At 37.4% G+C, this 14498-nt stretch overlaps 1 protein-coding gene and 1 long non-coding RNA gene across 18 annotated transcripts in view; one reads left to right on the top strand and one right to left on the bottom strand.

Moving 5' to 3' along the window:
* The window catches only part of ROBO2 (roundabout guidance receptor 2), a 1015778-nt gene that overhangs the window by 635867 nt on the left and 365413 nt on the right, over window positions 1-14498 (bottom strand). The window lies entirely within an intron of this gene.
* Window positions 2211-14022, top strand: LOC111944056 (uncharacterized). The gene is made up of 3 exons (XR_002871149.2): window positions 2211-2250; window positions 5607-5668; window positions 13935-14022. It is a non-coding gene; the product is annotated as an uncharacterized LOC111944056 (long non-coding RNA).

Raw genomic sequence — 14498 nt, 5'->3', positions numbered from 1 at the left:
ACTAAGAAACTGCATTTGAAATGTATTACTAATCACATCTACTTTTATTAAACTAGAAATCCTGTAGGCACTGGAGGCAGTGGTATGTGAAGTTTTAAAATCTGCTCAGAGATTGATGGGGAAAGCAATACTCAGAAAACCAAGAAATTTTAGCTTAAATTATGCAACAGTAATTTAACTGAACAGAGCTATCAAACCTTCAATTTTACATAGAAATTTAATGCTACTAAGTTCTGTGGTTTTTATTTTCAAGGATAACAAATTATAAAAATATATGAACTTAGAATACTAATTATACTTTGAAAAGTTTTCTCTTTATTTTATTCAAAAGTGAAAGGAAATTCTACTAAGACTCCACAGACATCTGTGCTGGATGCAAATTTTTGCTCTACTTTCCATTAAAATGGAGAGATTTCTGGATATCCCTAGGTCACAAGCACTCTGGATAACTGAAATCAATAAGGTGCAATTCAACATTAGCAAATTCATGAAGTACTATTCTTAGGAAAGACAAAATTAAATGCACAAATACAAAAGGATTAAAACGAGAATAGGGAGTATTCTTGCAGAAAAAAGTCTGGATAAATGGCAGATCCATTAGGAACCCTCAATGCAATGTTTGGGGAAGGGAGTGAAGCAGTTCTATTAGGTCATATTGATAGGAGCTGAGGTCTGGGCAACGTGCTGAGGTGGTGATTCCATTGGTGAGACCTCAGCAAGAGAACTGTGTGAGTTTCTGGCATTCCATCAGGAAAGATGGAAAAAGTCAGACCAGAGAACAGCAATAAGAATGCTAAATTGTTTAGAAAACACGAAAGACTGAGGTGGTTTAGTCTAGAAAACAGTATATTTAGAGGAAAAGTGAAACAGTTCTGAAATAACTAAAATGGTTTTCCATATGGACAAGGAGAAAGTTAGGAAGCAATTGACTTGATCTGCACATAGGTAGGAGATGTCACTCTTTAGCTTTAAAAGACAACTATGTCCATAGTCAAGAAAGGGTTGACTATTGTCAAGAAAGGGTTTTGAGAATCTTTGAAGAGTTTAGGACTTAAAGTTAGTGCTGATATCAAGATATAAGATAAGAGCATTGTTACTGACTGGTCTTGACCACTGAATTTCTGAGCTCTCAATATCTAGCACTGCTTTCCCTTAATTCTCTAATGAATAGCTGTATTTTTTGCACTGGTCTCACTCATTTCTTTGTGGAGAAAAGCATGATCTGATTCCTAGGAATAGATATTCCTGAGTGTTGGCTTCCAAGTCTGCACTGAGTTTGGAGAGGTTGGAGATGCTGTTTCAGAATCCAGTCCTGAGCTTTGTTACCCAGCACAAAGGCAAAACTATTCCACTCTCCTCCTCACAGCTGCAAACAAGACCCAAATTCAGCCCTCTCAACACTAAGTAATTGGCTGTGAATTCAGATGAGGAAGTGGCTTGCTCACAAGGGTCTGATTCTGGCAAAACCACCTTCCTGCTTCTCCAGATTTATTTTTTTTAATTTCAAATTTTTTTTCCCTCAGGGAAATTCATAAAAAAAACCACTGAATTATGTAAAGGCCTTGTGGAAGTGTTTAACTACAAATCATAAAACCCAAAATAGAAAAAAATGAAAAAGGGAAAAATCTCCTCCAACATAATACGAAGCATGTGCTGGGATTCAGGTGTGATTTTCTTTCTTTAATAACATAAAAATGTTGTTGGCACATGCATGAACAAATCATAGGTAAATTGCTGTTAATAATGAAATGCTCTGTACAAAAGTACAATGGTTCCAGTAAATGTCAGAACACATCTGCTCTAATTAAAAATTAACCATATCATTAAAGTTATATTACTAGTTAATTTCTGAAAATGTTTAATTATTGGGCAGTTTTATCCCTCCAGCTTCCAGGGAAGAATTAGAAATATTACACTTCTGTGTTTAAATCTTCCTCTGCCAAGCACTTTAAAGTTTTAGGATGCATGTATTTTAAGGTATTTGGGAGATATAAGGGCTTTGATTAGTACACTATAAAGTCAATAAACCTTGTGTCATGGCAGATTTTACCCACTCCTTGGAAGTGTCTTGAAACAGATTCCTTTTTCTCCCACTTCCTATAGGAGCTGAGAATAAGGGAAAGATGCCTCTTGTAACAGCAGCAAATCTGGCCCAGAGCCTTTCTCAAGAGGAGCCTTGTTTTTGGCTTCATCCTCCTCCACATCATGTGTCAGCTCTGGCACCAGCTCAGCGTGACAAGCAACTTCTAAGTGAGAAATTATTAACACAGCCAGACTAACCTGAATTTAGCCCTATTACCTGATCTTAGATTTAAGATTTAAGTTACATGCGGTTTCAGTTTGTTGTAACTGCCTGAAGTTTAACTTGAGTGATCCTCAGATCTGCAAGGCCCAAAGCCAGAAGCATTAGGGCAAGAACTTCAGGGTGTCTCTGTGAGCTCTGCTGTCTGATCTCCTATAAACATTCCTCTAATAGCTCTCCAATCCATGACATGGGGTTTTTTTCCAAAAGACTTCCACATCAGCAGATGCAATATGATCATTGTATAGAGTCAGAGCAACATTAATCCAAGTCAATCAAGGCCTTTTACAGCCAGCCAGGTATTATAATAAAATTTTACTTGGCTATCTGTACAAATACATTCAAGCAGTTAATTGCCTAATTTAATGCACATAGTAAACAGACATTACTTGCAACTGACAGCACCAGGTGGACCGAACATTTCTCATTCAAACCAGACATTTAGCATGAAGCTGAAATACAGAAATAAACATAAGAGCAGAGATAGTGCAGAGGAAAAAAATGTATCTTAATTATGGGGTGTCCACTTTCTGTAACAGATTGTCATTCTAATTCACCCCTTCTTAATCAACCTGCCAGCTTGCTTGGGAAACAAACCAGCAGCTGCACACTCTGAGCTCTGCTTATCAGGCATACAGGTGTCCTTGTTTGCATGTTGTAGTTATCCTGTGGTTCACCCTGGTGTCAGGGTTTGCACTGTAGGAATATAAAAAAATCCTCGTTTCCCAGAAAGAAAATATCCTGTCTGCAGTCAAGAATTACTTCAGACTCAGATCAAAGGAATAGAGGTTGTTTTAGACTGGCATCCAGTCCAGCTGGGCAGCTGGTGCCGTTATGGCTGGGATGTTGCATTTTGAGGTACAGTGGAAGAAGAAAATCAGGTCCTATGGTTGTGTGTGGAGGAGAAGGTAACACTCCTTCTGAGCATCACCAAAATGTGTTGGGAGACTGAGACATGCATGTTAATATGGGGGATCAGTAAAAGAGTAACCACAAGGAAACCATGGGTAAAGATAACAGGGATAACCCTTAGCTAAGCAAAGAGAAGTAACTATTTACTATAAAGGTTGTAGGAACAGATACTACCTGGAAACGGAGATGAACCACCACGATCTAAAAGATTTTTAAAGACTCAGAACTCAACTTAGCCCAACCCACAGAAATAGCTCAGCAAATGTTTAAATTCAAGGATGGCAGCTGGACTACTGCTGTTCATAGGAGATCTATGAATCTCCTACATCTGTTAGAGAGGGGGAAAAAAAGTATTGGTTAACTTGAAATAATAAGCCTATATTTACACAAGCTCACCTAGAAAACAAGATTACTTCAAAATTAGAGACTTAAAGAGGCCATCCTCTGAGATACAGTTGGAAAACCAACTTCCATTTGGTCTTGTTAAAAGTGAATAGCATGTTTTGCCAGAGTTCCTATAAAGATGTTTTGGTTTAAGATACATTAGAGGTGGCTAAATGAAATCTGCTCTCCTTTATTTGTCCTAGTTTGATTTTAAAAAATACAGTTAGCTTTCTTTACAGCAAATGAAATTATAAGTACTTGAAGAACAAAAAAATCAATTCATTTTCAAAAATAATTACAATAAAAAATTCTTAGTAAAAAAAAACAATGATCAAATATACCTTGAAGCATTACACGCAGCTAAATTAATACGTTTTTAAGGCATAAAATTAAAACTTCATAATCTGAGAGTCATTTACATGTTTGACAGACTTTTCTAATTTAATGGAAGTAAATATGAGTTTAGAAGAAAAAACCTCTTATATTTTCAAGGTCATAATCAATAAAACTTCTGTTATAAGTTACTCTGGTGCTTGGGTCCACCTTTTCTGAGCTCAGCTGAGCACTCTGCTGGAGGAAGAGAGATGCATGGGCACCTTCTGGACCATCTTCAGTAGGAAACACAGGTGACAAGGGGAGTGAATTAAAAATCTTTACTAAAGATCCCCTTGGAGGACAGAAGTTTGCCACATGGTGCAAGCTGAAGAGAACAATGCCCAAGAAGTAACATGCTTCTAAAAGTGCAAAAAAGAAGCAGACGTTGATTTCAACAGAAAAGCGAAGGGAACATAATGGGAAAAGAAGGTGCAGAGCAACAAATGGATTTTTAAACTATTTTGGAGACAGACAATAAAAAAGGCTTGATTCATACAAAGCTGATATCCTGGAAAAATGGAATCCTTTATCTAGATGAGGACTTCTGCTCTAAAATGAGGGTATTTAAGTTTCTACAGGAGAGTAGAGAATGAGGTCAACTTGGCATGTTCAGTAGCAATCTGTCTCGTAGGCAGACACTGCAGTTTGGAGAAAGCTATTCTGAACCTACTTTAGTTTAAAACTCAACTTTAATCCCCTTGTTTCTAAGGCAAGACCCAAAATGTCTTATTTCACTTCTAATCCAAACCCCAGAGCTGTTCAGCCACTATAAATGTGCTAGAAAAAGGCTGATTTGTATTCAGGTTTTCCTGCCTACCTGCCAATGTGGTTATAAAACATTCACATGCGCATACACACATGTACAGACACGCACTGTTTATACACAAGCATATGGGCTCTGTGTCTGTGCAGCTGTGCACACACACACACATCTCTCAGGAATACTCTATGTGCCTAACAATGCCTGTGCAGTTTGGCTTTTTAGTTCCTTAGCTACACCCTGAAAGCTATTTTTTCCTTATTTAAAATTTTAATTGGGATGTAAGTCCATAATTATAAGTGAGGTGTTGCTATAAAGTGATCTTTTGGGAATTTTTCACCGTCTTTTGATGACGTTTTCTTTGTATTATTTGATTAACTTGCAATTTTATTTGACTGGCAAATAAATATTTGCCTAAATCTGGAAAAAAAAATGCATCTAATTTTATAATTGAAATCCATCATACATTCTGTGCATTTTCTTCACAAGTACAGTGACTTGCTGGAAATCACAAAAGGGATCCTGTATCAGGCCAAAACTAGAGCATACATGAAATCTGTCATGGTTGATAGTGAAAAGTTTGGTTCCAAAGGTTAAATATTGCTCGGCATGCCCTTGGTGGGAAGGAAGAAACAAAGAGAAGCAGAAAAATAATCTCTTCTCTTTGCTCAGTTCATAAAGTACCTGCATTTCCAGAGCACAAACTATGGAGAAAAATACTGGTTTTACTGAATATGTGATTTAACTGTAAGCAATATTAATGAAATACGGCAAAATGCTTTTGGGGGTTTTATTGTTTTTTATTTTGGGATAATGGAACAAAATGCTATTTGAACAGAATCGATGTGTTAAGGATGGCTTTTTCCCTTTCAGAATACATAGCCAAGCTCACAGATCCTCCCCTTGAATGTGCTGGGATAAACTTTAGAGAAAATGTAAGTACTTTTCTCATTAAAACCACTCTGTCTTCTGTAAATATAAATTTGTTTTAACAAAGGCTTCTTTCAGTAATATAAATAATGATAAAAATAATGGAGTTGCCAATGTTGACTTGGTTCAATATCTGGGACAAGTATCCCCTTAGGTAAAGCCAGTAAGCCTTATGAAGTTAGCTATTACATTATTAATCCTATCACTCCTGAAATGCTTTATTCCATTTATTACCTGTGTCAGCATGCAGCCCACCTTCACACTTCAAACTGGTGATCCAACATCAGGCATTTCCTAGTGGTGTTTAAGTGCAAGGGATTTAGTTTGCTTTACTTAGCCTGTCAGAGTCTTCTACACGATTTCCTACCCTCAGCTGCTGAAAACCCTTCCATATGGCTTGGAGAATAAAATGTTATCTTTGTACTTCCCAATATGCCACTTGAGAATATCTTGGTTTAAAGTTGTAGCTTCTGAAGAAGATTGTTGATTTTATTTTTTTAAGGAAGGTTAACTTCTCTTAAAAGCTCTCTTTTTCTGGGGTGACATGCCCCCTTGACCACTGAGGATATAGCACCAAAATGAGACTGAATATGGCTCAGGTAAAGGTGATTTGTTCCTAAATTTTCCATCTACTTTCCTTTTTCTGATTCAGGCCTAGGGGAATTTATTTTCTAAAGCTTAAGGCAAACAGGTGTTTTTCATTCAGCATGGGTTTGGGCAGGGTTCTGAGACTCTTTCTAGCTAGTAATTAACAGGAACAAATCCGTTCCTTCAGGGGAAGGTTTAATTGGTGAGCCACTCTATGGAGCACCAACTCCCAGTCTCATGACAGAAAAAAGCCTGAGAGAATTTGGTTTTCTCATCCTAGAAAAGAGAAGGCTTAGGAATGACCTAATTGAGGCCTTCCAGCAACTGAAGGGAGCCCTCAGGAAAGATGGAGAGAGGGCCTGGAGTGACAGGAGAAGGGGGAATGGCTTCAAATTGACAGAGAATGGGTTTTTAGGTTTAGATCAGAGACTAAGTAAAAAATACTGTGAAAATAGCAAGTCATTGGCACAGGTTGCTCAGAGAAGATGTGGATGCCCCATTCCTGAATATGTTCAAGGCCAGGTTAGCTGGGCTTCTGAGCAACCTGGTCTAGTGGCCTATGGCAGGGGGGTTGGAATGAGATGATCTTTAGGGTCTCTTCCAACCCAAACCATTCTGTGAGTCTGTGAAACATTGTTTGGTTCCCCCTCCATGCAGCTCTCCTCCTGAGAGAAAGGACAAGTGTTTCAGGCCAGTGAGGTTATCTGTAATCTCCTTCCTTGTGATAACATTGATGGATCACCACCCAATGGTCATGGTGGGGTTTTTATGGCAGAATTATTATGCCAGGGAATCGCTGTGAGCAGGAGCCACCACGATTGCATCAGTACTCTTCCTTTGTTCTGCTTAACTCCAGGCTCACCACATGATATATTTTAGAAACCATACTTCAATGGGAATCACAAATGGGTGGCAAATGACTGTGATTATTCTGTGGTAATCATTAAATTCTTAGCCATAAAGGAAGTGGTGAGACAATTAGATATTTTCAAAGAAAGTATGTGGATGCACAGTCCTGTGAAACATGCGAAAAGGAACATTCAGCCAAAAACCAGTGTTTGATTTAATAAACTCGTGCATGATTTGCAGGCAAAACTTCTGCTCCCTAAACGTGCAAGAACAGAATGTCTACAGACATTATCAGGCTTCAAAAAGTGAAAGGTTTAAGACAATGCCAGCAGGGACTGTGTTTATCATGGTATTTTTATTTTTTTTTAATTTTTTTTTTCCAAAAGTTACAAGCCTTAATGTGCATCCTGTGCAGGTTTGAAGCAGAGGATAAATTTGGTTAAAGTGACACATTCTCAATTCTATTACAGCAGCAAAAAACCTGAAATTAAAGTGGGCTTGCAATTATTTCATTTGGCACTCAAGGTGGAATATTTTATTACAATTTCAATTATACTTTAAAGTTTAAAAGACTGTTAAAATATGCTAATTGAGACATTCAGGATGACAAAATTTTCAATTGTGAAATCTGTTCTTTCTTTGAAAGCTACTTAGAGTAAAGCAATATTTGGTTTCTCCTGATGTGGCTTTAGATAATTCATATCAAATGCTAAATTAAATGTCAATAATCCTTAAGGAGCCTATTTTAGTCACACTTTTTTAATCAAGGTTTCCAAAGTGATCTTAAGGTCCATTTGTTCCCAGAATATAATGAGAATTGTACAATTCTCATGCATTGCCAGGCAGTGCTCAAACACAGGTGTTAAATTTATGCTTATTTAAGCTACATTTTAAATGTTTCATATGAAAGTTTTTATTCCAACAAAGCTATGGAAGAAATAACAGACTGCTAGCCAATGGATTTCTAGTTGCAGCTTTCAGAAAAACAAAGAAAACCTCATGAAAAACACCTTTCAAGCTAAAAAACAATCACCATATTTAAAAACTATATATTTAAAAATATTTTCTACCAAAATGTCAGAAAGGTAAATGCAGATTGTATTATGAAAAATGTAAATCACTTAATGATCAATGTTTTAAGCAGAATATCCCTATCAGATGATGATTCATTAGGGTTGTCTTAGTGAAGGAGGTTATTGATAATTTGATACCTCATATCCACTATCCTAATCATTATTGTCAGAAAGTCTATTAAAGACCATAGGTCATGGCTCTAAAATTAAGTATGCCACAAAAAAAATATTGAGCAAAGGAAAAGGACAGACATTCTTATAGATTAAGATTCACACTGAAATGAATTCTAGCAATTAATTTTGCTAAATTATTATTTGATAAAATAAAGCTACAGTCTCCAGTGAAACATTCCTCATTTAAAATGAACCAGAGGTAGAAGTTGAAATACTAAAACACATGAATATAAGTTGGAATATAAAACCACAACTCTGACCTGCTTTTTTTATCCTGCTGTACATAAATCTGCCTTCAAAATGTATTTCTATTACAGATTATATGCTGGAGTACTCAACACAGTAATAAGATATGTTGTTAGGCTTTTTGGTTATTTTTTCTTTTGTTCTGGACGCATTCTACTTTTTGGACAACTCCACTCATTTTTGTCAGTATTCTGCTAAATGAGAAGTTGAGAAGTACATGAGTTGCTGTGCTCATATACCTCACTTAATCAAACACACAGTTAACATAAACTAGATTAAAGGCAAATCTAAAAATACAGTAGTACCATTTTCTTTCAAACAAAATAAAACATAGAAACAGTACCAGTAAGATGTCTTTTGGTGTCTATTAAGATTGAGATGGTGAAGAAAGGAAAATCATAATTCCAATCTAAAATTGGATCACACTTGTAATCTTTATATTTCAGCCATTAACACTTAAAAACCCCCTTAGACTGGGACTCAAACTCAGAGCATATCATTTTCCGCAAGCTGAATTCACAGAGGACAACTTTTTCTACCAGTGCTGCTATGATGACTTTTTTACTGGGATTGTCCACAGATTCCTTTTGGCTCTGAGCCTCCTCTCCACTGTTCCTGTTCTCCTGTTCTCCTGTTTCCTGACTTCAACATTCAGAAGGACACTGGAGCCCTCCTCTCCTTCACCAGTGGCTGTCTCCTTTGGAAAAGCCTGGATGAGACGTGTTCAGAGAGAGCAAGGACACTAAGCCAGGCTTGGCCAGGCTGTGACCAGTGTGCCCCTCCTGAGGCTGAGGGACCAGCTGGGGAGGTGACACAGCACCACCCTGCCACTTTCACATGACAGCCCTGAGCTTCTACATGAGCTTCTACATACAGATTACAGATGTCACACAGGCTCATGGCTGGCATTAAAGACAGCAGCTGCTGTCTGAGTGCAGGCATGAACTAATTTAGTCTTTGAAGTGAGCTGTGACAAGCTTCAAACAGAGAAGAGGCTTAACCACAAAAATTCAAATAAGATCTAGCGTATTGCAGCATACAACACTGTCCAAAATGTGTCACAGCTCTCTGGCTTTCTGTTTGGTGAAAGGAAATAGCCCAAGCTCCTGACAAAACCCATCAGCAAAGGTGATGGGAGCTGTGATGCAGGAGCAGAAGCACAGGGAGATTCAAACACATGCTGAAGAAAGAGCTGGAGAAGCTAAGCAATGAGGAAACCAGCATTTGCCCTTTGAGTAACAGTGATGAAATGCAGTCTAGGTGACTGGACTCACATCTTGGGGGCTGATGTGGCACCTCCAACTTGTGTGACTCGGTACTGGTGTCACCAGGTGCCACAGTTCAGGCTCCTGTTGCTATCACCATTTGGCTGAGGAGATACAGGTTATGAGATCAGGAAATTTCCATTTCCCACAGTCAGAGGTCTGGGTGCTACCAGGTGGTGATAGCAGGAGCTGAACTGCACAGACACAGTGGATCTGGGGCATGTCACAGACCCACAGAGCAGTGTTCAGCTGAGGTGGGACCTACATGTGCAAGTCACGCAATGTAGAACAGTTTTTTTCTCCTACTAATGAGATTTAGAAACACTTTAGAAACTAGGCTGGTGTCTTCTGCTTCCTTCTACAAAGGTTTATATTTTTCAAGAGGATGGTTGCCTCCAACATTGAATCAGGAATGCCAGTTGTAATTAAAGACTTGGGAAAAACAATACATTTAATGGCTTATTCAGGTTGACAAGTGTTGTCCTACCTTAGGAATGTCTATGAGCCTAATAGGTACAGCTTTCCATTTGGATTTCCTTGCTGCATCATCTGATATTAGCTTTCTTCTTGCAGATTTTTGAGACCTATGTTTAAGATAAGCGCTTGGTAAACTTGTATTGAAATCATAATAAAATGTCACACTGATTTATTCACTGGGAATATTTTGCCAGCTTCTTGTATTAATTCCCCTCAAAGCTAATTTAGATGCTTGTTGTCTGTGTATTCCACATCTGTCTGTAGTAATAATTGTGCAAGCATCTGAACAAATTAAGACATTTCACAACACTTAAACATCCCAAAGATCTTACATTTTCTTTGAAAGTGGAGAGGTTGTACTATAATTTATGGACATTTTCCCATTAATCTCTGAACTGTTTTGGCAGCTACTGCCTAAAAGCAGCAGCTACCTGGCAAGGACAGAAGATCTGTCAGGCCATGAAGGGTGCCTGCATTCACTGGAGAGATAAATGGGAACACTGAAATAGAGTTAAGCCCAGAGAAGGAAGCTCATCCTCAGACAGACTTGCCAAGCCTGTTTCATTATAGCTTATAGCTTTCTTTGTGGCTTAGGGAATGCTGTTAAGTATTCTGTCAAAGTAAGCTTACTTCTCCAGACAAGCAGCTCTGCAAAGCCCTAAGGTGCCACTGCTAATACTTGAACTTGTTTACAGTGGTGTTTTTTGGATAAGGCTTACAGGTACTGTAATAAAAAGTTCAGAATTTCTTAATATGTGTTTCCTTAACCAAAACATCTGGGAATGTTTTTATTTTTTACCTTTTCTGTCCAGCTGTAACAAAAAGACAGATTATTACTTAAGGTCTGTCATTCATAAAGAAATGTTCTTTCCTCGTACTTTGAGGGCAGAAAAGTGTCTTTCAAGTTCCTGTAATTGTTATGATGTTACTCTATAGAATCTTAATTCATATTCATCACTGGGGACACAGACCATGGAAGGCTTTCTGCAACTTAGGCTGCAACTTTCTAAAGGTCTAGAACACACGATTATGGAGTTTAAGTTTCTTTGAGAAGAAAAACCAAAAATCAAGTTGAGAAAACTGAGTTAAAATATAATTTAAAATTTTGTGTGCCTGCTTATTTAAAATATTATGTTATGTTCTTCTCTAGTCACTTAAAATATGTTGTATTCTTTAACTAATTGCTCTTCAAGCCAGAAGATTCAATCAATCTTAGAATAATTAGGGAAAAATAATCAGTTGAAATAATGAAGCTTAAAAGTTAAGGGAAACTCAAATATTTTCTTAGAGAGAGAAGAGAAAAATCAATACAGAAACCATGGCTATTTAAAGTTGTGTATTATAGGTTTTCTTTTTTTAAAAAATTATTAAAATTTGACATTAAATGAGGAAACTTTACAATTTTATTATACTTTTGCTGAGAACTGACTTAAGAACATTCAATTATAATTCAACAGAAGACAACATAACACCTGCAAAGCAGCTTCAAGATGTCTTGTATCATTCTGGATAGATTTATTTAGTCCTAATGGGAGCTAAGGAAGCAGATTTTCCATTGTTTTTTGCTAATCGTATAAAAATGATTTATAATCAAGTGAAAATAAGATCACAGTTTCTACACTGGTGTCTTTTCCACTGTGCAAATTTAACAGTGGTATTTTCCCAAACATAGTTAAGCAGGCTCTAAATGTAATACTTTGCACTGAGAACAGCTGCTTTAAGAGACTCTTTCCCATACTCATGTATTTGCAACCCATATGCTTAAGTGGATTTCATGTAGCAACTGTATTAATGGACTTAGTTACTAAACATTTGTGGATCATGTAACTGTTATGTCATTATATGCTAAATGGAGCTTAGTTGTAAGCCTCAGATCTTTAATCCAAGATCAACTCTTCCAGCTCCACAGAGGTGTTATTTGCATTATTTTCCATTTAGATCAGCCTGTGATCTGACTACAAAGTTAACTAGCCTTTGCCCTTAATTATTCTCCCCCCTCACTTCCAAGCAATTTTGGAACCTTTTCTCAGTCACCACGAGAGAGTGAAAATTTTGTTTCTTTTTGCACATTCAGCAGCAATATCTGCTAAAGGGTAGGCCCAGTACTGCCTTTTCACTAACACAGGTAACAGTAATGGGGCCTTTTGAACTGATGAAGCAGAGAAGGAACTAGTTGACCCAAGAAACCACTTTCACCTCTAATTTCTATGGGAAAAAAAAACACAAAAAGCTCACTGACCTCATTTGCAATGTTTGCTGTCAAACAGTGGTCCTGTTATGAGGTTATTGAAGAAAATATTGAGATGCATTGCAATATTGCTTCGAAAATTATCCAATAAGCACTTTGCATTTGCAAGCTTTATAGAACTTTACACTGTATGGAAGCATTTGTATTTAAACTGTTCATTCAAATAGGATTTATGAACATAATGAGTGTTTTGAAATCCATTATAAAAATCATTCTCATTGTGTACTGTGTAGTAACCTGAGACCTACCAAAATCAAGCACACGCTACTACCTAAAGCAATCATAAAAAAGTATAGAATACGACTCAAGCTTATTTTAGTCAGTATTTTGTGTATTAAAAATAAAAAAAAAGAACCCTATATGGATCAAACAACGGTCCTCAAAAGAAAAAATAAAAAAGCAATCATTTAATTGCATCCCATGAGAGGAAATTGGGCCAAAATTGATCTGGATAGCCAAATTTATTATTACATGAAGTGAATGTACAATGAAATTTGATTACAGCAAGTGTGCCATCATTCCCTTTTGCAAGATTGAGCACAGAACAGCACAGCCTTGATGAAAGGAATCGATAGCATTGAAAGCAAAATTGGAGGGCTGTCAAATCATCTTAATTCCTATTTTCTGAATGAGTGCAGTGAGATTGCTTGATGCACATGCTAATAACCAAATTAGTGTGCTTTTGACTCAGTACAGAGCCAAGCCTCTATAAAACTTAAATAATTTTGCTGAAAGGAAGAAAAGATCTCTCAAAAACACATGAAACAGAAATATCATAAGATACAGGTTGCACTTTGAAATTGTAATTAACAGAGCTGCATTTTTCTCAATTTTGGAGACATGAGGATGTGTAAACTGCATCTTCACATCTGTTAATAGACATGTTGACCAGTAATCTTCCTTCTCCCATGACTGGAAATATCATCTATCCAACAGGCACACACACATATAAGCACAACATGGATAGCAAGAATCGACCTGTGGGGCTCTTTGAAGTCCATCACTCAGAAGTGCACAATACAGAATTTCTTTGAGATATCTCACACGAAATTTCCTCAGAAAGGTTTTGAGGGTGTTTTCAAGGTCAGCTGAAGCTATCCTAAAACTGAATTGACTTCAAATCCTACCTCCTCACATCCCCCTGACATTTCCTCTCAACCTCCTTTATGCAAAGCACGGCAGCTGTAGATGTGGCCAGGAGGTGTGGAGACAAGGAGGCAAGGTGACAAGGTGATAACGGTGGTGTCACCCACCACACCTAGGGAAAAATTCAAGATACACTCATAAATCTACAGATTCTTCAGCAGCAACCTGAGTTCTATTTTGATTATATTTGTATTGTTTTTAACAGCTTTCCAGTGCCTCCCCTAGCAGATGTTCCTCTTCACACCCTGTGCATGCAGGACCCTCCTGAAGATCAGCCTGGGGAAGCTCAGAAGTACAGATTAATGATGTTCAAACTTTCCTCTGACCTTCTTAAAGGCACATTTGAAATTATATGTTTCTCATTCCAGCTTTGAGTAGTGCTATATTTTCACAAGTACAATATTGAGAAATATATTCTTTAAGTGTAAAAAAGAATCTGTGGTTGCAGCACAGAGAAGAGTCAAGGCAAAACCTGGGAAAGAGCATCTCAGCAGGAAGTCTCTGCATCTCTCCTGGCCTTAGAACATGAACATCAGAACTGTCCCCCACCCTTAAACAAACAAATAAATCATAGTGTTACAAGGGCACAGCAGTAAAGGGCGATTTTCAGGTACTCTGCTTATATAATTAGCAAAAAGGTTGCAGATAAACTGATGGTTGAGGACAATGACTCAATCTCATTCAGGACTTTGGTAACAGGTGGATCCAGGAATATGGTGGATTGAGCAATGTCATGCTCTATGCTCAAGCCAGACCTTGAAGATTGTGA

The sequence above is a fragment of the Cyanistes caeruleus genome, chromosome 3, assembly GCF_971803275.1.
Source record: "Cyanistes caeruleus chromosome 3, bCyaCae1.hap1.1, whole genome shotgun sequence".
NCBI lineage: Eukaryota > Metazoa > Chordata > Aves > Passeriformes > Paridae > Cyanistes > Cyanistes caeruleus.
Note: the sequence above shows the minus strand (reverse complement) of the source record. Positions and strands in the feature narration are given on the sequence as shown.